Source organism: Orcinus orca, chromosome 13 (genome assembly GCF_937001465.1).
Source record: "Orcinus orca chromosome 13, mOrcOrc1.1, whole genome shotgun sequence".
NCBI classification, from domain to species: domain Eukaryota; kingdom Metazoa; phylum Chordata; class Mammalia; order Artiodactyla; family Delphinidae; genus Orcinus; species Orcinus orca.
The window spans coordinates 41,920,652-41,947,996 of NC_064571.1; the positions used below are offsets into that span (position 1 = coordinate 41,920,652).

General features: G+C 37.1%; 2 long non-coding RNA genes across 3 annotated transcripts in view; one reads left to right on the plus strand and one right to left on the minus strand.

The window, feature by feature from the left end:
* The window catches only part of LOC125960772 (uncharacterized), a 423,385-nt gene that overhangs the window by 133,169 nt on the left and 262,871 nt on the right, over positions 1-27,345 (plus strand). The gene's annotated exons all lie outside the window — the stretch shown is intronic.
* LOC117196937 (uncharacterized) overlaps positions 1-27,345 on the minus strand; it is a 61,540-nt gene that overhangs the window by 11,781 nt on the left and 22,414 nt on the right. Inside the window, exons 1-2 of one of the 2 annotated variants that reach the window (XR_007470783.1) lie at positions 11,057-12,505; positions 141-199 (exon numbers count right to left, since the gene is read on the minus strand). This is a non-coding gene — a long non-coding RNA (uncharacterized LOC117196937). Of the gene's footprint in view, positions 1-140; positions 200-11,056; positions 12,506-27,345 lie in introns of those variants that run through there. The other variant, XR_004477375.2, reaches the window with a different exon arrangement.

The window sequence follows — 27,345 nt, forward strand, 5'->3', positions numbered from 1 at the left end:
AAGGAGCAAGCCCAAATTACTGAGTAAACCTGAGAATCACATTTCAGTGAAGCCTAAAACTCAAATTTCATTGAGAAGCAACCTCTGTTAAGAAATGGAACTGTGGTCAAGATGGAAAATACGAGGCTGGCATGCCTTACCTTAGCCTAGGCATCCACAGGATCTACAGTCCTACCCCCTCTTCAGATCAACCATGAAGCTGCAGAGATCAAAACAAAACAAAATCACATTTCTGTTCCCTTTACAGGCAAATAAAATCCAAAAGATATGAATCTTTGAATGGATTCTGTAGTCATAAATAGACTTCAGGGTGAGCTGCCTATATTTCCACTCACTGTTGAATCCTATCTGCTATGAAAAATTTTCACTGTCTCCAAGTCATCATGAAAACATTCTCAGCTAATTGAGACATTCCCAAACAATTAAGATAACCAGATGCGTCTGTTATTTGTAATTACCTGAACATGCATTCCTTTCTCTGAGAATAGTTCCATTTTTTTGAGCCTTTTGAACTACTCCAGATAATGAAAATGAAGATTACTGTGTGTGCATTTTTCACTCGGCCTAATTTTGACGTAGAATTACCTCTTTGCAAAATTAAGCAGCAAAACTGGAAACATGTGTGCAAAAAGAACTTTTTTCATTTTGCCTGGTGCCAAAATAATACGTTTTCTCCCCATACAAATTGTATTTCTGACGATTTCTAATACTTAAGGTAATGCATGTTTAAATGTAAAAGATGGACTCCAATAGGTAAGGAAAAAATAAACAATTTATAGTTACCACTCATGACCTGCCACATTTAATCTTTTAGATTCATGATGGGTCTGCAGTACTGTTTACAGTTCTTGGCATGTAGTAGATGTAGTAGGGTTTCCATATGTGGTAGCTACCACCATAACTACAATTCTTTCTACTGTTACCAATACTACCATCCCTACTCTTCCGGATAATAATATACAATTTCTTCAAATGGAGATCTTCATTAGTGATTTGGGGTTTTGTTAAAATATTTTGTTATTGATTTGTCTAATTATACAGAGAATTGATCAGAATAATTCAGCACTTTCTTCCAACAATAGTCCTAATATATTTTCCCTTCTCCCATTATGCAAATTCTTATAAAATTTCCAGATACAATTCAAATTCTACCTCCGTCTTCTTTCAACTTTATAACATTAGCCTTCACTATTTATTTATAAATTACTTTTATATCTCTTTTTAACTTTTTTCATAGCTGTCTTGAGCAACTATTTAGCTTGCATTGTAATTTACATTTTTGTATGCCCAATCTGAAGACAAGGCTTGCCTTATCCTTGTTTTCATTTTTTACCTACTACTCTAGTCCTCGCACATGGTAGTTGCTCAATAAATATTTGATTTGCTTTTATTTGAAAAGATCTTATGCCTTTCTGATATATTCATTCCCTCCAGCAAATACTGTCTTCCAGTGTTAATTCTGTATTCTCAATTGTTGGGACATTATAATCCACCTATAAGATAAATGAAAGTCTTTTCTCTTGCCCTGGACAGTGGAGCTGGTATCACTCTAAGTCACTCTATGAAGGCAAAGTTTCCTACTTAGAAGATCAACATGGGGGAAATGTCTCTAGAGGTGGACAGTGACATCAGGAGACCAGAGGGGGGAGAAAGGAACAGGGCAAAAAAGTGAAGAAGAAGGAGAAGGTTTAGGAGGAAGAAGAGGAAGAGAGGTGGGGAAACAGCAAGAGGAAGAAGGAAGAGAAGGAGAAGGAAGAAGAGAAGGGGGAGGAGTAGAAAAGCAATCATTTTCCCTATAAATCACATTTGTTAATAGTGAATATTGATATCATGTTAAAAGTGGAAGATGAGTGATATTCATGCAGCAGTTGCTAAATACTTTCCACTTTTTTTTTTTTTTTTTGGCAGTACACGGGCCTCTCACTGTTGTGGCCTCTCCTGTTGCAGAGCACAGGCTCCGGACCCGCAGGCTCAGCGGCCATGGCTCACGGGCCCAGCCACTCCGTCGCATGTGGGGTCTTCCCGGACCGGGGCACGAACCCATGTCCCCTGCATCGGCAGGCGGACTCTCAACCACTGCACCACCAGGGAAGCCCAATATTTTCCACTTTTGATGAGTACTTCTGAGCTAGTGTAGAATGCTCTTTATTCTTATGCAAGAATCATTCATCCTAATGATTTACAGCTTCATCAAATCCCTGGACCTAGAGTACAATCACCATCAAAGAATAAGAACTACTGGTCAACTTTTCCAAAACCAAACTCATTATTTTTGTTAACTGTCCCTCTTATATTTACTTGGCTAAAACTGTGGGACATTTATTGTTTTGAGAAAAGAGTAGAAATTGCAACCCTGCATATTTTATTTCAAATCTTTGTTCTGCTACTTAGTACTTGTATGACTTTGGACAGGTAATTTATTCCTTTGGAATATAATTTTCTAGTTTTAGAATGATAAGAGTAAGAAATTATGTATGTACAATGGGCATTCCATCAATCTTAAATTTTACTACTAAAACCTTTATCCATTAAAAAACTCTTATATAGTAGTTGAATAAAGAAAACTTTTGGAGGAAAAAATTGTTATAATCTTTCATCGTTGTCTTAAATTATTATTATATTTTAATTATGTGCAAACATGCTTATAATTCATAGATTGTAAAAATCTAAACAAAGCTTCATATTATACATTAAATTAATTAAACAAGGAGGCCATTAGACTCTAATGCCACGGTGACCTCCATAAGCAAACCAAAATCCCAACCTGTAAATGCCTCCAAGGTACCAAATGAAAACACTAAGGACAACCAATCACAAACAGCCAACTAGACTTTAAGCAATAGCCAATCAAATAATTTCCTTTCTTTGCTACAGTTTCTCTATATAAGTCTTTCCCTTGACTCCTGTTAGTGGAGGGTTCCTAAGAACTTCTGATTTGGCACTACCCGAGTCCAATCAATAAATGCTCAAATCAAGGGATTAATCTCCAAAATATACAAACAGCTCATGCAGCTCAATATCAAAAAAACAAACAACTCAATCCAAAAATGGGCAGAAGATCTAAATAGACATTTCTCCAAAGAAGACATGCAGATGGCCAAGAGGCACATGAAAAGCTGCTCAACATCACTAATTATTAGAGAAATGCAACTCAAAACTACAATGAGGTATCACCTCACACCAGTCAGAATGGCCATTATCAAAAAATCTACAAACAACAAGTGCTGGAGAGGGTGTGGAGAAAAGGGAAACCACTTGCACTGTTGGTGAGAATGTAAATTGATACGAGCCACTATGGAGAACAGAATGGAGGTTCCTTAAAAAACTAAAAATAGAATTACCATATGACCCAGCAATCCCACTATGGGGCATATACCCAGAGAAAACCATAATTCAAAAAGACACATGCACCCCAATGTTCACTGCAGCACTATTTACAATAGCTAGGTCATGGAAGCAACCTAAATGCCCATCGACAGATGAATGGATAAAGAATATGTGGCACATATATACAATGGAATATTACTAAGCCATAAAAAGGAATGAAATTGGGTCATATGTAGAGACATAGATAGACCTAGAGACTGTCATATAGAGTGAAGTCAGAAAGAGAAAAACAAATATCGTATATTAACGCATATTTCTGGAAGCCAGAAAAACAGTACAGATGAACCTGTTTGCAAGGCAGAAATAAAGATACAGACGTAGAGGAGAACCATATGGACAGCAAGGGGGGAAGGGGGAGTGGGATGAATTGGGAGATTGGGATTGACATATATACACTAGTATGTATAAAATAGAAACTAATGAGAACCTTCCATATAGCACAGCAAACTCCACTTAATGCTCTGTGGTGACCTAAATGGGAAGGAAATTCCAAAAAGAGGGGATATATGTATACATATAGCTGATTCACTTTGCTGTACAGCAGAAACTAACACAAAGTTGTAAAGCAACTATACCCCAATAAAAAAATAATATCTGAGAAAAAAATACTCAAACTCTTAAAAAATTTAATATTCTCAGTTTATCTTTTAACATATACAAATAAAACTATGTAGCTAAAACTATTCAAATAATTTGACGTGGCAGATGATATGTTGTTTTGCTGAACTAAATGATCTATGTGGGTTCAATTGTAACATACACACACACACACACACACACACACACACGGCATTTGATTCATTTTCTTTAAACTTGTGTAGTTGTAATGTTGAGCCTGATGGACCATTCCTTAAATCATAGTCATCACTGTAGTCATCTTTCCTCTTTAAAGAATAGCTAATTTAGACCACAATCCACTGTTTTAATGGGCCCATCCATTTAGCAGTCCACCCAAAAACTAATACTAAAAAATAATCTTAAAATATAATTTAATGGAAAATTCCTCATTGTTTACTACCACTTACTCCTCATGAACTACTGCAAGTTGTGATGTACAAAGATGGGTCTGGAAGGAACATCTGTGAGAAACATGGATGGTACCTATTGCTCTGCATGGATTTCTGTGAGTTCAGTAATGCTTATACCGCTATATGCCCTGTGATGACTTAATTATTCAACCAGAATTCTCTATTTGACCAACTATCAAACCTTTGGCATTTTTTACTAGCTGTTGTGATGTCATTTATTCTTCATTTGGTACAAAAATCCCATTTATATATTAAGTCTGCCTCTGTTCTTTTCTCATTAACCTGTGACAATTAATGTAGAACATTATTCCACCACACTGTCATTTTCATGATGTCAAAACATCCTACATTTATTAAATTATGAAGCTAAAATCCTAGTCTGTGAAAATATCTTTCAGTTGTAGCTGATCACTATAAAAGAGAAGTTTTGCCTTTATAATCAGTAAAAGAATCCAACAAGAATACAATAGCAGACACATGATGAACGCCGTCTCATTAACATTAGGACATATCACCTAAAGCCAGCCAGAAAATCTCTATCTGTATGTTATCCCTGGGGATCAATATGACAGTAAACTCACAGATAAACCAGAGCACTGAGATCATGTGGCACTACTTAGTTATAAGGTAGTCTAGTAGATGATTCAGAATATGTTTCATCTTTCCATATTTTAGAAATTATAATCAATGTGGAAAAATTAAAAGCAGAAAACTCACCATTGTAGATCTCACTGACTTTTCATAATGCTGCCACAGACACTCATGAATGAGAAGACACAGCAAATTAGCATACTCAATACCAAGAGATCCTCACTGGAGAGTACATAAGTCTGAATGTTGAGACTTTCACATTCTATGATAGCTTTCCCTTTTGCGATCTTTATTTTGTTATGACTGAGGCAGGCATTTGGTTACATCTGCTTTAAAAATTCTCTAGACTAAGATTACTAGAGTCATGCTTTATGATCTAGGTAACCAGGGTCTTGGTTGTACTTTTGTTTGTGTGCCAGTGGTGACCCCAAACCACTTCAGGAGAAACTTGTCCATGACTACAGAGACTTCTGGGAACTGCTTCCACAGGAAGGAAAGATGGCCTTCAATTCAGCCAAGTGTCCTTGTCAGCTCTTTAACATTCACAAGAGAATGTCAAACTTTATGTCAGTATGGTTCACTGCTGGACCTTACATTTCTGCACAAACCTTAGGCATAGAACAGCACACTGCAGACTTGTCAGGGAACACAGCTGTGAGCTCTCTGCCTCTGGGGACATATCAGAAGTTCAAGTGAGGAAGACAACATCTATGGAGGCATTCCTGAGGGGCATGCAATCCATCCATTCCTTAAGATCAACTGTCCTCAACCCTCTCCTGCCTCACCACACATGAAAGATGGAACTAACCTACATAGCATACTTCCATGGATAAATGCAGATTTTTGATAAAACCAATAAAGGAAACACAACTAACACAGTAAAATAAAGCATTGCAATAATAATTCATGATCTCAGTGACTGTAAATTGTGCACCAAATCGTACGTGGTATTATATCCATTTTACAAAGGAGGAAACTGAAGCTCAGAGGGGCTAAGTAACAAATATAGGGGCAGATGCCTGCTTTAGTCTGGCATGCTGTCTTATTCTGTCCGCTGTCTCTCATCATTTCAGACCATTTTGTTTGGAAAAATTGCATAGCCTTACATAAACGGATTAATCAAAGAAGAAGAGTCCAGTGTTGCTTGAGAATAGGAATTGTACAAGAACGACTGCGTTATCCCTCTTGCAGAGACAGACATGGATTTGACTGCTTCTTACCTATCTTTTTAGACACTGAAGGGGAAAAATTTGGATACCCTCCAGTTGCAAACTAAGAGTCTATTTATGTAAGGGAGGGCTTAAATCTGTTCGTCTGTTTCTTTTCTAAAGTTGATAATAAAGTTACAATGACATCAAGAAACCATGCTAGAAAAAACTGCAAACATATACCAAAAAAATGAGAAGATAGTTAGAAAATTATTGAAAAAACTCAGGTGGGTAAAGACACTTGACCTATAAACGCATCTTGGATACATAAGGGATTCAAGAAAAGCCACTGGAGGGGACTGCTTGTTAATAGTAACTGTATCTGGGTTAGCACTCCCTTTCTTACTTCCTTCTATAGTACTTACAGTATACCAGGTATTATTCTATTTTCTTTATATACATTAACTCACTTAATACTCCCAACAAGCTTGTGAGTAGATACTATCATTATATACTTTTTACAGAGATGGGACCTGAGGCACTGAGAGTTTATGTAACTTGCTCAAGGTCATATAGGAGTTAAGGGGTGGAGAGGGGGCTCAAACCCAGACAATGGGCCCCCAAATACATGTTCATCACTATTATGCTCTGCTGCCTCCTTCTCCATCCACTGCCCTTGGACCATCTCCCCTTTTCATTCATTCTGGGGTTGGGCTTGGGTAGGCCAGTCGCTGTAGTGGTGAGAGCAAAGAAGAGGAATCGCTTCTTCCCACTCTCTCTCTTACACTGGAAGAGCCTGGGAGGTCATTATAAATCCACAGGTGCTGGACCATCCATAGACGACAATGATAATATCAAAGAAAACACTGAGCGCTTACCCTGGTAATTATGAAGGTAAGTTCATTACAAAAACCAGTCCATTAAACCTCTCAACAACCCTTTGAGGTAGGTATTATTTTTACTCCCCTTGTATAAGTTATTAAATAAACAGCAAAAAAGCTTGTAAACCAGGCAGTCCTACTCCAGAGCCCATCATTGTTGCAAGAATATGAAGGAAATCTTTGAAAATTTGCACTAAAAATTTAGATATAAATAGATAACCTTAAGAATAACGATGTTAATCTGGGTAATTTATACCAGATGATATCAGATTTAAGTTCTCCAAATAGTCACAACCTAAGCCCCTGATACTTTAGCCACTTATATCTTGCAAGTTTATGTATTAAATAAGTCCTTGTTAAATTACAGAATGATATTGGTAGAGCAGCAGGGGAGCAGAGCATGGCAAAGACTGTTTCCTCTGGTATGATCTTTATGGAAGGGGACCTGAAAAGGTATCAACACAGCCAACCTTTTGCATCACTGTGTGCTGGCTTCAGGAACACAGCATGAGGAGGAAGCCCTGAGCCTCAATTCCAACCCAAAATGTTTCTATTCAAAGGGAAACTTGAAGCAACAAGTGGCAAACAGCAGAAGGCAGAGGTGATGGCTCAGCCTTCAGGGCTGGCAAGAGTAAAGAAAGGAAGAACCTCTCCTCAGGTTTACGTGGCAGGAGTCTCTGGCCCTCACAATAGCTTCTAATGTCAACTGCCCTATTCCTCCTTTCTCCAAGGGCCTTCTCCTGGCCCTCACTGTCTCTGTACCCCCGGAGCTCCTTCCTCAGGCCACAGGATTCCACCTGGATGCTGGTGATTTGGAGAGCCTGGAGAGATCCTGATTTACTGCAGTGCTTGAGGGCTACGGTTTAGCTTTGTGTCCTAAACATCCCAGAACACTTTTTTTTTTTTTTTTTTTTTTTTTACTATAGAGACACTGGGACACCTAGTACTATAATCCATGCATCTATAACCAGGCTTTTGTGGCTAAGACCTAAACTCTTAACCTCATTTATAAGACGTTTTGCCATGAGAACATGCATTCATTATTCCAAACAACTTCCTTCTAGAGAACATTTGGAAAGACAACCTGTTAATAATTTGGGGACTCTCAGCCCGGTAAATCATCGTTGTATTATTCATGCTGTGTGTTCTGTTTTATTATCACCAGAGCGTGGTAATGTTTGGTCTCTCTCACTCTACCAGAGGAAGCTCGGAGCAGTGGGCTTGTCCTTGGCTCATGATACAAGTCTTTCACCGGGGTCTCTGCAAAGAAAAACATGAGCTGCACTCCGGTTTCCTAGTTTCTTTATTCCCTTCTTTTGACATTTGCAAAACAATCTGATAAAACAAAGTATACAATCAGTATTTGAGGATGCGTATAAAGTTTACCATAATGTTTTATTATATATACAGTATCTGAAACTGGAACTGGCTTCTCTAAACAACAGCTGTGGTGGAGGAAGCAGCTGTTTTGGAGGAGAAATGGCTCTGGCTTGGGAGTCAGGGGATCCAGGGCTGTCCCAGATCTGACCATTGCTTCAGTAGGCCAGCTCTTGGACTCCCCTGGTGATTGGTTTCATCATCTGTAAAATGGGGATAATTCTGTCCCACAGGATTAAATATTATATATCTATGTACCTAACGATGTATCTATCTATAAAACAATATTTTATAAACTACTGAGTGAATCAGAGCTGTTAAGGTTGTTAAGTTAGATAGCTGTAAACTCTAATGGATTGGGTCCAAAGAAATTATTTCTTTTCTTCATTTTTGTTTTTTTTTTTTAGACTAGGGAGCTTATCTACCCTTCTTTTGAATTTAATTTTTTAATTAAAGTATAGTTGATGTACAATGTTATATAAGTTTCAAGTGTACAAGATAGTAATTCACAATCTTTTTTTTTTTTTTTTTTTTTGCAGTACGTGGGCCTCTCACTGTTATGGCCTCTCCCGTTGCAGAGCACAGGCTCCGGACACACAGGCTCAGCGGCCATGGCTCACGGGCCCAGCCACTCCGCGGCATGTGGGATCCTTCCGGACCAGGGCACGAACCTGTGTCCCCTGCATCGGCAGGCAGACTCTCAACCACTGTGCCACCAGGGAAGCCCGTAATTCACGATTTTTAAAGGTTGTATTCCATTTATAGCTATTATAAAATATTGGCTATATTCGCTTATGTTGTATAATATGTACTTTTAGCTATTTATTTTATATATCTTGCCCTTCCCCTCTTCATCTCCCTGGAAATGTAAATGCATTTGACACTTCTGTCTTATATCTCATACACACATGTGGGCAGTCTCCCTCCTTCTTTTTCTCTCTCTCCCTCTTCACAAAATACAAATAAAGTGAAGACCCGTAAGTGAAAGTAAAGGTTTGCAAAGCTTTAGGCACAGTTTTGGAGAAAACACAAGTTGTTGATCATGTCATAAAAAGCCACATAGCAATAAAATTGCATCATAGGGATACCAAGAGAACATCTGCTCCTTAAAAATCTCACCAGAGTGCAGAGTTCAGTTTGAGGCATCTCCTTTCAGAACCAATGAAAAGCAATGAGAAGAACTCCAGACAAGAGCAGCAAGATGATTAAGCCCATAAAAGAATCCAGTTATCTGGGTGGATTAAAGAAAATGGATAATTCATTGAAGCCATTGCCAAGATGGGGAATAATTATAATCTACAAAAATTTCAAAGGTAGAAAAGCCAAGGAAAGAGCGGAACTATTTAGCTTGATCCAGAAGACAATGCATTGAAATAGTCACAAATGAGAGAAAAGGAATTATTTGTGAAATGATATTTGGTGATTTGAAAGCTAATATGAAGAGTCCCTGAAGGACACCAAAGATTTAAAGAGGGGCAGGGTCTCTGCACAGCAATGACATATGAAGATCTATTAAAAAGTCTTCACTGAAGGTCCCTACCTCTAACGCATAGGAGAATCTTCCACCTCAGAAGTCTCCCTGGACATAGAGTCAGCAGACTAGATTATTCTGATACTCATTTGTTAACTGTATGTATTAAAAAGCCAATTTTCCAGGAAGAAAAATGGTTGAGAATCTTGAAGCCTCATTCTTACCAATGGAGATGCAAATATATGATAGCTCAGAGCAATCATATGGGATATAAAAAATATTTATTCGTTTAACAAATATTTCCTGAGCACCTGCTAGGAACCAGTCAGAGTGCTAGCTAGGCACACACACGAGGTCCAACACTCTAAGTTTTCTACTCCTGGCTCTAGTTCCACTAATTGATATTGTATTTGGTCTTTTTCGTATTTATCTACTACCCAAAAGTTACAGTAAGCTCCATGAAGGTAATGACAGGGACAGATAAGGATTCTTCCATCACAGCAGCCAGCCCCCTGCTCTGACTATATATATGACTACCGAATGCATCAGCCCTTTGCCCAGCATGATGCCAGGATGAGGGACGGGTGCCAAGATACATGATTTCTAGAGTGAAATTTTTTTTGTGCCTCAATGTCATCAACCCCAACATGTCACAAAATAATATTCATTTAAAAATATAAATGCAGATTAGTTAAAGATGGCAGAGTAGAAGGATATACGCTCACTCCCTCTTTCGAGAGCACCAGAATCACAACTAACTGCTGAACAGTCATCGACAGGAAGACACTGGAACTCACCAAACAAGAGACCCCACATCCAAAGACAAAGGATAAGCCGCAATGAGATGGTAGGAGGGGCGCAATCACAATAAAATCAAATCCCATGACTGCTGGGTGGGTGACTCACAAACAGGAGAAAAATTATACCACAGAAGTCCACCCACTGGAGTGAAGATTCTGAGCCCCACGTTAGGCTTCCCAATCTGGGGGTCCAGCAATGGGAGGAGGAATTCCCAGAGGATTAGACTGAAGCCTAGCGGAATTTGATTGCAGGATTTTGACAGGACTGGGGGAAACACAGACTCCACTCTTGGAGGGCACACAAAAAGTAGTATGCACATCAGGACCCAGGGGTAAGGAGCAGTGACCCCAGAGGAGAATGAACCAAACCTACCTGCTAGTGTTGGAGGGTCCCCTGCAGAGGTGGGAGGTGGCTGTGACTCACTGTTGGGACAAGGACACTGGCAGCAGAAGTAATGGGAAGTACTCCTTGGCATGAGCCCTCACGGAGTCTGCCATTAGCCCCACCAAAGAGCCTGTGACCAGCACTGGTCACCTCCAGTGCTGGGTCACCTCAGGCCAAACAATCAACAAGGAGGGAACTCAGCCCCATCCATCACAAGCAGATTAAAGTTTTACTGAGCTCTGCCCACCAGAGCAACACCCAGCTCTACCCACCACCAGTCCCTCCCATCAGAAAGCTTGAACAAGGCACTTAGACAGCCTCATACACCAGAGAGCAGACAGCAGAAGCAAGAAGAACTACAATCCTGCAGGCTGTGGAACGAAAACCACATTCACAGAAAAATAGACAAAATGAAAAGGCAGAGAACTACGTATTAGATGAAGGAACAAGATAAAAACCCAGCAAAACAATTAAATGAAGTGGAGATAGGCATCTTTCCAGGAGAAGAATTCAGAATAACCATCATGAAGATGATCCAGGACCTCGGAAAAATAATGGAGCCAAAGATCGAGATGATGCAAGAAATATTTAACAAAGACCTACAAGAAATAAAGAACAAACACATAGAAGAATTAAAGAACAAACAAACACAGATGAACAATACAATAACTGAAATGAAAAATACACTAGAAGGAATCAGTAGCAGAATAACTGAGGCAGAAGAACAGATAAGTGACCTGGAAGACATAATGGTAGAATTCACTATTGTGGAACAGATTAAAAAAAAAGAATGAAAAGAAATGAAGACAGCCTAAGAGACCTCTGGGACAACATTAAACGCACCAACATTCACATTATAGAGGTCCCAGAAGGAGAGGAGAGAAAGGACCCGACAAAATATTTGAAGAGATTATAGTCGATAACTTCCCTAACGTGGGAAAGGAAGTAGCCACCCAAGTCCAGGAAGCGCAGAGAGTCCCAGGCTGGATAAATCCAAGGACGAACATGCTGAGACACATAGTACTCAAGTTGACAGAAATTAAAGACAAAGAAAAATTATTAAAAGCAACAAGGGAAAAATGACAACATACAAGGGAACTCCCATAAGATTAACAGCTGAGTTCTCAGCAGAAACTCTACAAGACAGAAGGGAGTGGCACAATATATTTCAAGTGATGAAAGAAAAGAACCTACAGCCAAGATTATTCTAGCCAGCAAGGATCTCATTCAGAATCGATGGAGAAATCAAAAGCTTTACAGACAAGCAAAAGCTAAGAGAATTCAGCACCACCAACAAATGCTAAAGGAACTTCTCTAAGTGGGAAACACAAGAGAAGAAAAGGACCTACAAAAACAAACCCAAAACAATTAAGAAAATGGTAACGGTAACATACATATCGATAATCACCTTAAATGTGAATGGATTAAATGCTCCAACCAAAAGACATAGGCTCGCTGAATGGATAAAAAAACAAGACCCATCTATATGCTGTCTACAAGAGACCCACTTCAGACCTAGGGACACATACAGACTGAAAGTGCGGGGATGGAAAAGATATTCCATGCAAATGGAAATCACAAGAAAGCTGGAGTAGTAATACTCATATCAGATAAAATAGACTTTAAAGAATTTTACAAGAGACAAGGAAGGACACTACATAATGATCAAGGGATCAATCCAAGAAGAAGATATAACAATTATCAATATTTATGCACCCAACATAGGAGCACCTCAATACATAAGGCAACTGCTAACAGCTATAAAAGAGGAACTTGACAGTAACGCAATAATAGTGGGGGACTTTAACACCTCACTTACACCAATGGACAGATCATCCAAACAGACAATTAATAAGGAAACACAAGCTTTAAATGACACAACAGACCAGATAGATTTAAGTGATATTTATAGGTCCTTCCATCCAAAAACAGCAGATTACATTGTCTTCTCAAGTGCGCACGGAACATTCTCCAGGATAGATCACATCTTGGGTCACAAATCAAGCCTCAGTAAATTTAAGAAAATTGAAATCATATGAAGCATCTTTTCTGACCACAACACTATGAGATTAGAAATAAATTACAGGGGAAAAAACTGTACAAAACACAAACACATGGAGACAAACAATACCTTACTAAATAACCAAGAGATCACTGAAGAAATCAAAGAGGAAATCAAAAAATACCTGGAGAAAAATGAAAATGAAAACATGACAATCCAAAACCTATGGGATGCAGCAAAAGCAGTTCCAAGATGGAAGTTTATAACAGTATAATCCTACCTCAAGAAACAAGAAAAATCTCAAATAAGCAATCTAAACTTACACCTAAAGGAACTAGAGAAAGAAGAACAAGCAAAACCCAAAGTTAGTAGAAGGTAAGAAATCTTAAAATCAGAGCAGAAATAAATGAAATAGAAACAAAGAAAACAATAGCAAAGATCAATAAAACTAAAAGCTGGTTCTTGGAGAAGATAAAAAAAATTGATAAACCTTTAGCCAGACTCATCAAGAAAAAGAGGGAGAGGACTCAAATCAATAAAATTAGAAATGAAAATGAGGAGGTTACAGGACACCACAGAAATACAAAGCACCATAAGAGACTACTACAAGCAACTCTATGCCAATAAAATGGACAACCTGGAAGAAATGGAAAAATTCTTACAAAGGTATAAACTTCCAAGTGTGAGCCAGGAAGAAATAGAAAATATGAACAGATCAAACACAAGTAATGAAATTGAAGCTGTGATTAAAATCTTCCAACAAACAAAAGTCCAGGACCAGATGGCTTCACAGGTCAATTCTATCACACATTTAGAGAAGAGCTAACACCCATCGTTCTCAAACTCTTCCCAAAAATTGCAGAGGAAGGAATACTTCCAAACTCATTCTACGAGGCCACCAACACCCTGATACCAAAACCAGACAAAGATATCACCAAAAAAGAAAATTACAGACCGATATCACTGATGAATATAGGTGCAAAAATCCTCAACAAAATACTAGCAAACAGAATCCAACAACACATTAAAAGGATCATACACCATGATCAAGTGGGATTTATCCCAGGGATACAAGGATTCTTCAATATATGCAAATCAATCAATGTGATACACCATATTAACAAATTGAAGATTAAAAACCATATGATCACCTCAATAGATGTAGAAAAAACTTTTGACAAAATTCAACTCCCGTTTATGACAAAACTCTCCAGAAAGTGGGCATAGAGGGAACCTACTTCAATATTATAAAGGTCACATACAACAAACCGACAGCAAACATCATTCTCAATGGTGAATATCTGAAAGCATTTCCTCTAAGATCAGAAACAAGACAAGGATGTCCACACTTGTCACTATTATTCAACATAGTTTTGGAAGTCCTAGCCATGGCAATCAGAGAAGAAAAATAAATAAAAGGAATACAAATAGGAAAAGAAGAAATAAAACTGTCAGTGTTTGCAGATGACATGATACTATACATAGAGAATCCTAAAGATGCAACCAGAAAACTACTAGAACTAATCAATGATTTTGGTAAAATTACAGGATACAAAATTAATGCACAGAAGTCTGTTGCATTCCTATATACTAACAATGAAAGATCAGAAAGTGAAATTAAGGAAAAATCCCATTCACCATTGCAACAAAAAGAATAAAATACCTAGGAATAAACCTACCTAAGGAGGTAAAAGACCTGTACTCAGAAAACTATAGGACACCTAAGAAAGTAATCAGAGATGACACAAACAGATGGAGAGATATACCATGTTCTTTGATTGGAACAATCAATATTGTGAAAATGTCTATATTACCCAAAGCAATCTACAGAGTCAATGCAATCCCTATCAAATTACCAATGGTATTTTTTACAGAACTAGAAAAAAAAATCTTAAAATTCATATGGAGACACAAAAGATCCTGAATAGCCAAAGCAATACTGAGGGAAAAAAACAGAGCTGGAAGAATCAGACTCCCTGACTAAAGACTATACTACAAAGCTACAGTAATCAAGACAATATGGTACTGGCACAAAAACTGAAATACAGATCAATGGAACAGGATAGAAATCCCAGAGATAAACCCACGCACCTATGGTCAACTAATCTGTGACAAAAGAGGCAAGGATATACAATGGAGAAAAGACACTGTCTTCTATAAGTGGTGCTGGGAAAACTGGACAGCTACATGTAAAAGAATGAAATTAGAACACTCCCTAACACCATCCATACACAAAAATAAACTCCAAATGGATTAAAGACCTAAATATAAGACCAGACAATATAAAACTCTTAGAGGAAAACATAGGAAAAACACTCTTTGACATAACTCACAGCAAGATCTTTTTTGACCCACCTCCTAGAGTAATGGAAATAAAAATAAACAAATGGGACCTAATGAAACTTAAAAGCTTTTGCACAGCAAAGGGAACTGTAAACGAGATGAAAAGACAACCCTCAGAATGGGAGAAAATATTTGCAAACCAATCAACAGACAAAGGGTTAATCTCCAAAATATATAAACAACTCATGCAGCTCAATATTAAAAAAACAAACAACCCAATCAAAATTGGGCAGAAGACCTAGATATGTCTCCAAAGAAGACATACTGATGGCCAAGAGGCACATGAAAAGCTGCTCAACATCACTAATTATTAGAGAAATGCAAATCAAATCTACAATAAGGTATCACCTCACAGCTGTCAGAATGGCCATCATCAGAAAATCTACAAACAATAAATGCTGGAGACGGTGTGCAGAAAAGGGAACCCTCTTGCACTGTTGGTGGGAATGTAAATTGATACAGCCACTACTGAGAACAGTATGGAGGTTCCTTAAAAAACTAAAAATAGAATTACCATATGACCCAGCTATCCCACTACTGGGCATATACCCAGAGAAAACTATAATTCAAAAAGATACATGCACCCCAATATTCATTGAAGCAATGTTTACAATAGCCAGATTATGGAAGCAACCTAAATGTCCATCGACAGGAGATTGGATAAAGAAAATATGGTACATATATACAATGGAATATTAGCCATAAAAAGGAACGAAATTGGGTGATTTGTAGAGATGCTGATGGACCTAGAGACTGTCATATAGAGTAAGTCAGAAAGAGAAAAACAAATATATATTAACCCATATATGTGGAATCTAGAAAAATGGTACAGATGAATCGGTTTGCAAGGCAGAAATAGAGACACAGACGTAGAGACCAAAGGTACAGGCACTAAGGGGGGGATAGTGTGTGGGGGGGGTAGGATGAATTGGGAGATTGGGATTGACATATATACACTAATATGTGTAAAACAGGTAACTAATAAGAACCTGCTCTATAAAAAATAAATAAAATTCAAAAAACTATAAATACATTTGTTGTAGGATAAATCATCAAATCCTAAAGGGGCAAACAGTGTCAAAGCCAAATATGTACAACTGAGACAGTCCCAGGGCTATTTAGTTATAGACATATCGAAATAATGAAGCACAGAGTCATTAGCCAGGCTGACATCAAGAGCTGTAGTTAAATACTGAAGTAATTCTAAGGAAGGACAGAAAATGGTGATGGATTTCTCTTGTCCTCCTTCCCTAATTTTATGTGCATAAGATTTCTTTATTTCTAACAGTTGATCAACTGTAAACATCCATAATATGGTAAATACCAGAAAGGAGACACCATTAATTCTGTCTTTTAGTCTAAAATAGACCAGCTAAAGAGAAGTTATTTTATTAGTACTTCCAGCTCTATGCCAAATGTCCACACATGTTCTCTGCAGTATGTGCTTTAAATTACTTACTGAAATGGATATTTGTCTTTACAAAGAAATAATGGTTTCCTTGTGTCTCTCAGTAACAGGCAAATTTTCCATCCTTACTGGGGTAAGATTAAAAAGCTAATCAGCACTGTGGTCTCTCAAGAGTCTACAGATGTGCTCTCCCTAGATCCACAGTGGATTTGGGTTACCTGGCGATATTTGAACTGCCCCTCCTGCTCTTCTTGTACGTTTATTTAACACTTTGCTCAGCTTTGTTTTTAAATGATTCTGACAGCTCCTAACTAAGGAACAACATGCTCTGGCTAGCTGTTTCGGCCAAGGGTTTTAATGATTTAAAAATAAGCTTGCATTCACTTTGGTTTTAATGTAGAAATGTCTACAGATGGAAGAGGTCCAAATGAAAAGCAAAGAGATGGCGGAGGCTGGGCTACATTTGCAGAGCTGTAGTCTGCCCTGAGGTGAACTCAGCATCATCAGCTCCCCACCCCCCAATTAAAGAGAAGCAACATTTGGCTTGGCTGGGATCCATTTATATATATTTGAAAAGTGAGCTTTTCATCAAATTCATCTTTTTAATACTTAGGTGTTCATCATCCTGCTTGGCACACAGTAGGCATGTAACAAGAACTGGTGAATTGCATTGTTTTCCCCACTACATCGTGAGTGATTTGAGGTCAGGTCTATGACAGGACTGGTGGCGTCCTGGGCATTGCTGTAGGTCCTCAACCAAGACTTGCTGAGTGATTGAAAGACTGACTTGTTTCTCATTCTACCCTATGCCAAGCCATTCATCGGAAGAGGAGTAAACAGAGTTAACAAGAGATGAAAAGAAGGATTGCTGAGCCACAGTGAGCGGTTGGAAAACACGAATTTGTGGCAGAGCCAATCAGCATGTTCTCAAAAATAACTAACAAAACTTGTCAGCCTGGGAGATAGGAGAGAAGATGAGAAAGGTGGTAAGTGGGGACAGATCAGGGGGTAGGAGGCCCCAGGGGGAGCGTTTTTGCAAACTGGTGGATGGAATCAGTATCTCCATGCCCCTTCTCTCATTTCTACTTTTTGGTGTTTCAGATGGTGAACTGGCTTCTCTTGGAATAATTCTAAGAATGGAAGGGAGACCTCAGAGTTGGACAAGCTCACAGAGTGTTTACAAATGACCATAAGTTATTATCATGACTCTTGGTCTGAAACAGGCCTTCATCTGTATTTTATTTGAGATTTGAGAGTTTCTGTCTCCAGCACCTCCTCGGTTCTCCTTTCCTCTTTCTTATTTGTAGGGTCGCTATATAATTCTATCATTGAAATTAAGACAGTTTTGAGAGGGAGAAAGAAAGCTGTTAATGACTACACCCATGGCTGGGTTATGACTTTTGTGGTCTCTAGGCACTTTTGCTTGGCACCTTTCCTCCAGAAAAAACAAACAAACAAACAAAAAACCCCACTAAAAACTATATTTTACAACTCTGATGGTATAAAGATGAATATAATGCAGGCTAGAGTCATTATAATATAGTACATTCATAGTTATCATATTCATTTTTTCTTCTTATTTTAAAAGAAATGAAAATTTCTGTGGACCCCTAATATCACGATGGACCTTAGCACTGTGCCCAGTGGAGAAGCTAGCCCTGTTTAGGATATCAGAAGTAAAATGGGTCTGTCCTATTTATGGTCACTCTGTAGGTCATAAGATTTCTGTTAATAAATGCTGTACCAGCAGGACTCCAGGTTCCCTGGAGCTTGGCTTCAGACCTGTTCAGAAGGTAATGAGTTTAAACTCATCAAGATGTATACATTAAATGTGTGTAAGTTTTTGAATATCAATTAAACCTCAATAAAGCTGAAAAATATATAATGAATTACCTGAACTATTATAATAACATTGTTGAAGTGCAAATAAATGACATAGCAGGTAAGTGGATGTGGCTGTTTAAGGCAGAGATTGAGCACGGGGTGTGGTGGGTGGAAGGCAAAGGCAGATTCCAGAGCACTTTGCTGGAAATGCCTTCAAACTGCCAGGGGTGTGTGGTGAGGCTTGCTGATGGCCATGGTTGTGCTCCTGTCTCTGCAGTGAGTCTTCCTTAGAGTGAGGGGCTGGTGCTGGCCTGGAGCTTCTTTGGGCAAGACATCCAGTTAAACACCAGGCTGAGTGGCGAGACCTGCCTTAGAGGTAGAGACATTAGATGATCCTGAGTCTTGTTCAGAAGCCAAGAGCATGGGGCTTCTTCATTTCTCTATAAGGAAAGGTGGTGACCTTAGCATGGAGCTCTTATCCTGAGATACATCTGTAGAAAGAACTAGCTTACTCACTGAACATCCAAACACTATCTTGTATGGTGACTTCTCTTTTTAATTTATTTTGCATGAGCATGTAGCTTATCTCACTAACTTGATGGCTTGTTTCTGGTAAGCTGAAACTGTGTCATCTTAGAGTTCATAGTTATTGGATCTATTGGAAGTAATATCAGAGTCCATGTCCCTTATTTTTTAGCTGGGAAGCCTAATAGCTTGTTGGTGGTACAGCCATGCTTCAAACTCACATCTCTTTGAGTTCTGGGTAAATTTTTTTGTTTGTTTGTTTGGTTGTTTGTTTGCGGTACACAGGCCTCTCACTGTTGTGGCCTCTCCCGTTGCGGAGCACAGGCTCTGGACGCACAGGCCCAGTGGCCATGGCCCACGGGCCCAGCCGCTCCACAGCATGTGGGATCTTCCCGGACCGGGGCACCAACCCGTGTCCCCTGCATTGGCAGGCGGACTCTCAACCACTGGGCCACCAGGGAAGCCCTGGGTAAATGTTTTGTTCTGAAATTTTATGGCATCTTTTAAGGGCTTCTTCACAGCCTTGGACCTGTCACCTAACTCCTATTTTCACCTTTCTTCAATGAAGCTCTACTGCTGTTACTGTATTATATTTTTCTTCCTAAATTATCAGCCCAATAATTTGAGAATCTTCATTGATGTCCCAAATCATAGCTTTTGTACAATTTTCTTAACCGTTTCAACTCTTATGGCCTTGATAGTCATGCATTTCTGGCACCTTTCTGCTTATACCACTTTAGACTCATCTTATCTTAAAACCGACCCAACTTCAGTAATCCATATTTAAGAGCTCCTCTTGGTCACGACATCCATCTTACCTTCTAACTGTTCCATTCGAAACAGCTGCCTCAATTTTTCACGTTTCTGATGGACACTGTGCACTCAACTCAACCTCAGTTATCCCAGTTCTTCACCCTACCTCTGGCTTCGAGGGCCTTCCCCAGGCCTCAAGACTCCATGTCAGTTTCTTTCAAGTGATCCTTTCTAACACACTAGAATCACTCCTTACAGTGCCCTAAATTATGTCATATCCCCAAAATAAGTTACTTTACCATTTGTAGGCTATTCACTCATTCCCAAGCGTCCAAGCTTTGCCAGATAAATTTATGAGAAAGTTGCCACTGGGTCTGCTATACTCTTTTATTTCCTAACCTCACTTTTAAGCATCTTATTCCTCATGATCTCATTATCTTATGCCTCTCTGAACTATATATCCCTTTTCTCTTGGGGGAAAAAAAAAAGTGTTCTAACATTTTTCTACATTTTTTAAGCCTCATTCTCAACCATGCCGTCCTCACTCTGAACAGATGACCTTCCTTCCTACTTTACTGAAAAAGCAGAGGCCATCTGGTACAACCTCCATAATCTTTCCTCCTCTCCATCTGTCACCATGCTTTACTCTCTGAAACTTTCTCTGATATCTTCATCTTTCCTTCTCTTCCCTCCTGTTTCCATCTCCTTTCCAAAAGAAGTCCTAGATTTTTTAAAAATAATAACTACTGTGAATAAAGCACTGAGCTAGACTTGTTATGCACTTTATGCATAGGCCTCTCATTGACATCTAAAAGTAGATTTCTTCAGGCACCATATCAGGAAACTGAGACAAAAGTTAGCAACTACCTCAAGGTCACCAAGCACCATGGGGCTCTTTATTTCTTACTTCTTGGTTTCTCTACAATCTACAGCATACACCTCTCTCTTCTTTGCCAGATTTGGTCTTTTTCTCTATTTTTGCTTACATAAACATGCACAAAAGCATCCAATTTTCTAAACAAAATTCTAAAAAACAACATAGATTAGTTATTTTGAAAAACTACCAATATAAGAATATCATTCTGCCACATTCATTTATTTAGTTATTGGGGAAATTTTAAGAAGCTTTCTAAAGTATATCAGGTCCAGAAACTGTTTGCTTCTTATGGTTGAATGTATATCTTCCTAAACCTGATTAGTAGATGTTTACGAATCTTTAAAATTAACAGGGCCTAATCAATTGATGTATAATTTATATACGATAAAATGCACCCATTTTAATGTGAACAGTTTGAAGAGTTTTCCTATATGTGTACATTTGTGTAACCTCCATCACAGTCAAGATATAGAACACTCCCATCCTTTCAGTAAGATCCCTTATGCCTATTTGCAGTCAATACCTGTCCTCACTCCACTCAGCCGGCCCAGTTCCCACTAATTGCTTTCAGTTACTATAGATTATTTTTTCCTGTCCTAGAATTTCATATAAAAGAAATTCTACAACATGCAATCCTTTGTTTCTTGCTTCTATCATGTAGCATAATAGTGTTGAATGTATCAGTAGTCTTTCTTTTTATTGCTGCATAGTACTCCCTTGAACGGAAATACCACAAATGGCTTATACATTCAACTGTGGATTGACATTTGGACTGTTTCCAGTTTTAAGGTATTCTGAAGAAATCTGCTGTGATTATTCAATTACAAGTCTTTTTTGTAGAAATATGTTTCATTTCTCTTAGGTAAACAATTTTCAAAGAATTATTTGATCACAAAGTGTATGTTTAATTTTATAAGAAACTATTAAACTGTTTTTCAAAGTGGTTGCACCATTTTATGTCACCATCAGAAATATCAGAGTTCCATTTCCAGTATGCCACACCCTCATCAACAATTGGTATTATCGACCTTTTTAATTTTAGCCATTTTAACAGGTGTATAGAGGTAACCAGTTACAGTTTTAACTTGCATTTCCTTGATGACTAATGATGTTGACCATTTTTCATGTGCTTATTGGCTATTTGCACATTTTCTTTTGTGAAGTATCTGATCAAATCTTTTGACCATTTTTACGTTGGCTTGTCTTCTTAGAGTTGAAAGATCACTTTATATAGTCTTGATACAAAATAATTTGTCAGAGATGTACTACAAATATTATTGTTCAGTCTACTGTTTTCTTGTTGATTTTCTTAATGATGCTTTTCAAATGACAGAGTTTAAATTTTTATGAAGTCCAGTTGGTTTTGTTTTGTTTGGGTTTTTTTGGTTAAGTTGTATGTCTGTGTGTTTCTGTGTGTGACGTGCAATGTTATGTTAGTTTCAGGTATACTACGTAATGATTTGACATGTGCATATGTTATGAAATGATCACCACAATAAGTCTGGTAACCATCTGTCCCCACATAAAGCTATTACGATATTACTGACCATATTCCTTATGCTGTATATTATATCCCTGTGACTTATTTATTATGTAACTGAAAATTTGTACCTCTTAATCCCCTTCACCTATTTCACCCACCCTCCCAACCCTCCCTTCTGGCAACAACCCATTTGTTCTCTGTATCTATGAGTCTATTTTCATTTTGTTTTGTTTATTTGTTTTGTATTTTTTAGATTCCACATATAAGTGAGAGCATGTAGTATTTATCTTTCACTGTCTATTTCACTTAGGATAATACCCTCTAGATCTACCCATGTGGTTACAAATGGCAAAATTTCATTTTTTTATGGCTGGGTAAATTTATCTATATCAAAGGGTATAGATATCTTATCTGACTATAAGAGAATTAAAAAAGGATTCAATTTTTTATTCACTCTTCTTTTATGGCACAATATATGGTGTCTGAATGAATAATCCATGTACATTTGAAAAGAATGTATATTTTGCTGTTGCCATGCTACATAAATGTTAATTAGTTCATAGTGGTTGATAGATTTGCTGTCTACTTCTATTAAACTGAGAACAGGGTGTTGAAATTTTCAATTAAATTGTGAATTTCTCTATTTCTTATTGTAGTTCTGTGACATTTAGTTTCATATATTTTGATGCTCTGTTATAACTGCATACACATGTGGGATTCTTGTATCTTCTTGATGAATTTACCACTTATCTTAAGAAACAGTCCTCTTTATCGCTTGACTATTGCTTGACTAGACTCAATGTTGTCTGCTATTAATCTAGGTACTATAGCTTCCTTTAGAGTGGTGATTCATGGTATACCTTTTCCACCTTTTAAATTTTGTCGTATCTTAATTTTTATAGTTAATGCCTATTTCTTGTACATAGCATATAGTTGGAATTTGCTTTGGTTATCTAATCTGTCCATCTTGTGTGCCAAGCCATTAATATTTAATATAATTACTGATATAATTGGATTTAAATCCACCATTCTGCTACTTTTTTTTTCACTTTGTTCCGTTCTTTTGTTATCTTTTTCTCCTGCCTTCTTTTGGCTTACATGAATATGCTCTTTTTAGTATTACATTTTGTCTCTGTTTGGCTTTTTAAGTATATCAGTTGTTCCATTTTTTTAAATTAGTGGGTTTGATGAGATATAAATATACATTTTTAATTTGCCACAGTTTACATTCAAATAATATTATACCCACTTAAGTACAATATAAAAAATATTACAACAGTATTTTTCTATCCTCCTTGTACTGTTGTCTTGTTGTCATAAAGTTTATCTGTACGCATTTATAATTCCCAACACTCTATTATTTTTGTATTAAACAGTAAATTATATTTTAAATAAATAATAAATTAGAGAAAAAGTTTTTAATAGTTACTCTTACATTTTCATTTCCAGTCTTCCTCATTCCTCTGTAAGGATTTGAATTTTTATCGGGCATTATTTTTTCTTCTGCCTGAAGAACTTCCTTCAACATATCTCTACTACAAGTTTGATGGTGATGAATTCTTTCACTTTTTTTAACTGAAAAATCTTTTAACCTTCTTTTTAAAGGGTATCTTTGTTAGATATAGAGTTTTGAATTGACATTTTTTTCTCTTTCTTTACTTAAAATATTTTTTATTCTTTCTATCTTTCATTGCTTCTGATGAAAACTTAGCACTTATTTTTAATCTTTGTTGCTAGTACTTAATGTGCATTTTTATTCTAGCTCCTTTTAAAATTTTCTTTTTAAATTGGTTTATAAATATTTCTAGATATGTCTAGATATAATTTTCTTTGTGTTTATCTTTCTTGGGATTCATTGAGCTTCTTAGATCTTTGAATTTATATTGTTCACATCAATTTTGGACAATTTTTTTGTCATTTCTTCAATATTTTTTGATCCAGTTTTTGTGACTCTAATACCACTTATATTAGAACACTTTAAAATGACCCACAGATCATTAATTCCACTTTTTGTGTTTTCTTCAACTATGTTTCCTTCTATGTTTAGTTTTTCTATTTCTGTGTCATCAAGTGCACTGATCTTTATATCTTACACATTTTCTCATTATTTTTTTCCTTTAATATTTAATTACATTTAGAAAGCTGTTTTAAATTCTTATCTGTTAATTCCCTCATTTTTGCAAATCCTGGGACTGTTTATATTGATTTTTCTCTTGATTATGGGTCCATTTTCCTGCTTCTTCACATTTCGTGATTTTTAATTGAATGCTGAAAATTTTTACTGTATTTAGTGTACAGATTTTGTTGTCTTTTTTTTTTTAAACAGTACTGAATTTTGAGGGAGGGTGGTGTTAATTTAAGGTACTTTTTTTTATCAGCTTGATCCTTTCAAAATTTGATTTTCAGCTCTCTTATGACAGGTCTAAAGAAATTTTTACTGTAGTGTCAGCCTATGGGATAGCTTCTCTGAGATCTCTGCTATGCTTATCATTCAAGACGTTTCAACTTTTGACCCCAGACTTCCATTCCAATATTATCATACATTCCCTTTTGGGATGCACATTATGCTCCTGTCAACCAAGTCCCTTGTTTGGCTTATTCTATTCATTCCCTTTGTCTAAAATGCTCTATTCTTTTTTTCTGCCTTTTTAAACCACATCATTGTTTCCATACATAGATTATATATCATCACCTCTATAAAGCTTTCATTCATCATCTACATCAGAAGTAACTCTTTCCTTCTCTACTTCTAAGTTTTTTGGTTTGATTCTATCTCAATTTATCATATTTTACATCATAGCTATTTGTAGTCAAATCATTTTGTTTTTCTTAGACTTAGCTTACTCATCTTTAGAGTAAAGGTGGCTAGATTTCTCAGATAGCTTGTTGGATTAGTCTATTATAATGAAATATAATGCATGTGAAAAGTTATTATTATCTTTACCTTGATGATAATCTTATCACCCTTATAATGCTGTAATGTCCTTGACTGGCAACATCTGGTTGCCATAAGAATTTTGTAATTCTTCATATTTTGACTATATTCTTCAAATATTATGACCCTTTTCTTTGTCCACTATAAACCTCCCAGTCCACAGCCAATGCGTTTATTCTCTATGAATGAGGAAAGTGTGAACAAGTACAATTACCGAGTTCACGTGCCAAAACATATATTCCTCAAGCATTTTGATATGCAAGGTGAAACTATATTTTGGCTTGTATTACTCTGATACTTACCTTGTTTAACATTTTTCACATCATGTGGATTAATTGGCTAAATGACCTGAAGCTATGAGTTAATATGCATTTATCAAGTGCCTGTTAAGTTTCCAATAACATGTTAGATACTTTGGCCAAACAATAATAACCTTAATATTAATACTAACATTTATTGATAATATGCTCTGGTCCCAGTATCCTGCTTAAGGCTTTTATATATATAAACTCTTTAACCTTCCAAGGAAAAGGTGGTTATGAAAGCTATTTTATCCGTGTTTCTTACATAAAGAAATAAAGACTTAGTGATGTTAAGCAATCTCCCCATGATCACACTCTGAATTAGAGATTGAGATTAGATTCTCAATTAGAATCACCTGGCAGTTTTTAATAAATTACCACATCCTCTTGCACCCTACACCATTTAACTCAATCTCTGAGGGTATAGCCCAGGCATCAGTATTTTAAAGTATCCTTGCAGGTGATCTGAATATGCAGCCATGGTTGAGAATCACTACTCTAGAGCCTCTATTTTATCCCTTATAAGAATTTATAAAAGACTCTTCCTGACCAGTATGAGCTTACAAGTTAATTGGATAAACATACACAGACGAAACAATAAATAACTAGTACACAGGAAGCTTGCACAAGCCTCTTAGATAGCCTCATCCACCAGAGGGTAGATGGCAGAAGCAAGAAGAACTACAATCCTGCAGCCTGTGGAAAGAAAACCACATTCACAGAAAGACAGAAAAAATGAAAAGGCAGGAGCCTATGTAACAGATGAAGGAACAAAATAAAACCACAGAAAAACAACTAAATGAAGTAGAAATAGACAACCTTCCAGAAAAAGAATTCAGAATAATAATCGTGAAGATGATCCAGGACCTTGAAAAAGAATGGAGGCAAAGATCGAGAAGATGCAAGAAATGTTAAACAAAGACCTAGAAGAATTAAAGAACAAACAAACATAGATGAACAATACAATAACTGAAATGAAACATACCCTAGAAGAAAGCAATAGCTGAATAACTGAGGCAGAAGAACGGCTAAGTGACCTAGAATGGTGGAATGGTGGAATTCACTGCCATGGAACAGAATAAAGAAAAAAGAATGAAAAGAAATGAAGACAGCCTAAGAGACCTCTAGGACAACATTAAACATATCAACATTCACATTATAGGGGTCCCAGAAGGAAGAGAGAGAGAGAAAGGACCCGAGAAAATATTTGAAGAGATTATAGTTGAAAACTTCCCTAACATGGGAAAAGAAATAGCCACCCAAGTCCAGGAAGTGCAGAGAGTCCCAAACAGGATAAATCCAAGGAGAAACATGCTGAGACATGTAGTAATCAAACTGACAGAAATTAAAGACAAAGAAAAATTATTAAAAGCAACAAGGGAAAAATGACAACATACAAGGGAACTCCCATAAGGTTAACAGCTGAGTTCTCAGCAGAAACTCTACAAGCCAAAAGGGAGTGGCACAATATATTTCAAGTGATGAAAGGGAAGAACGTACAACCAAGATTACTCTACTCAGCAAGGATCTCATTCAGATTCAATGCAGAAATCAAAAGCTTTACAGACAAGCAAAAGCTAAGAGAATTCAGCACCACCAAACCAACTCTACAACAAAGCTAAAGGAACTCCTCTAGGCAGGAAACACAAGAGAAGAAAAGGACCTACAAAAACAAATGCAAAACAGTTAAGAAAATGGTAATAGGAATATACATATCGATAATCACCTTAAATGTGAATGGATTGAGTGCTCCAACCCACAGACTCAATGAATAGATAAAAAGACAAGAGCCATCTATATGCTGTCTACAAGAGACCCACTTCAG